Here is a 1,253-nt window from a genome sequence, read left to right on the forward strand (position 1 = left end):
CTTGTTCTTTCAAAAGGTATGACAAATACAGTGTTAAAAATTCAAGGATTTTAATGTGTTAAAATGGGCAAGTATTGCCTTCCTTTATAGATGGTTAAACAGAGGGCTGGAACCTCTTCTCCAAGGTCACATAGTCAGGGGCATTGTTAAGACTATCGCCAGATAGACTCAACCAAACCACCTCTCTTCAGTTTTGGATCCATGTTTGGTAGCTGCCAGAGGCAAACAGTGCGTGAGTGTGTGCTTTGCCACCTACAATGCCTTTCGTTCAGTTTTTTTCTCCCTGGTATGACATTAATTGCTCCTGAACTCCTAATGAATGCTGCAATTCATAAATGCAGAAACGTATCTTTTGAGTTTCCTTTCTGTCCCTTTATGCATCCACTCCACACCATGTTTGCGTGTGTTTACTGTGAGAAACCACATAGGACTGGTAAAAGACATGGCAGTAAATAGTTATAGAAACAGATTTATTAATGATCAGCTACTTTTATGGCCTCTTTTGATTTTGAGAGTTGTGCCTTTTCTGAGCAAAGGACCAGGGACTCCCAAGTTCTAATCCCAGGTGTAACACTGCCTCCCTCCCAGCCTTGGATAAATTGCAGAAGGCCAAATTTATAATGGTGGCAAGGCATTCTGTACTAAGCAGCTCCCTTGTGACATTTAGGGGCTGGACTTTCAAGAGAGAGCAGCACCCAAAATGCTAAACTCTTAATAGTCTTGTACTGAAGAGGGGGATGACCTCTCTTAGAAATCTGACCTTGACAGCAGGTGCTGAGCTGTCTGGACAATTCCTATTTTAACTTTTCCATGGCTTAGTTTACCCACTTGTGAAAGCGGTGTTGATGCAACCTGACTCTTACTCTGCATATTTGTCTTTGGACAACAGCTTTATGATAGAAAGCGTTAAGTACATGTTAAATATTATGTTAGGTTTCCTTTCTTCAGCTGTTAATTTATGCAATGCTTATGACGGTTGGTGGTGTGTGCATGTTGGAGGGACTGGAGAGGTAAACTTTTCTCCTCAACACCCTTAGTGTGATTTCCCCACTTTGTTTAAAATCACCAGGCATAGCCTTTCTATTACTTGCTAAGATAAATTTACAAGTTCTAGTTTTTTAACAATTTAGTGTTTGAGCCAATATTAAAATCAAATGAAAACCCACTTCTCATTTGGTATGTGTTGAATGACTTTTGCAGCCCTGTTTGTCCTGCTATTCGGGGGGGGGGGGGGGGGGGGGGGGGGGGGGGGG

At 41.9% G+C, this 1,253-nt stretch overlaps 1 protein-coding gene across 2 annotated transcripts in view; it reads left to right on the forward strand.

Moving 5' to 3' along the window:
* SKAP1 (src kinase associated phosphoprotein 1) overlaps nucleotides 1–1,253 on the forward strand; it is a 352,931-nt gene that overhangs the window by 62,834 nt on the left and 288,844 nt on the right. The gene's annotated exons all lie outside the window — the stretch shown is intronic.

Source organism: Gavialis gangeticus, unplaced genomic scaffold, assembly GCF_001723915.1.
Source record: "Gavialis gangeticus isolate Ggan-Ray unplaced genomic scaffold, GavGan_comp1, whole genome shotgun sequence".
NCBI lineage: Eukaryota > Metazoa > Chordata > Crocodylia > Gavialidae > Gavialis > Gavialis gangeticus.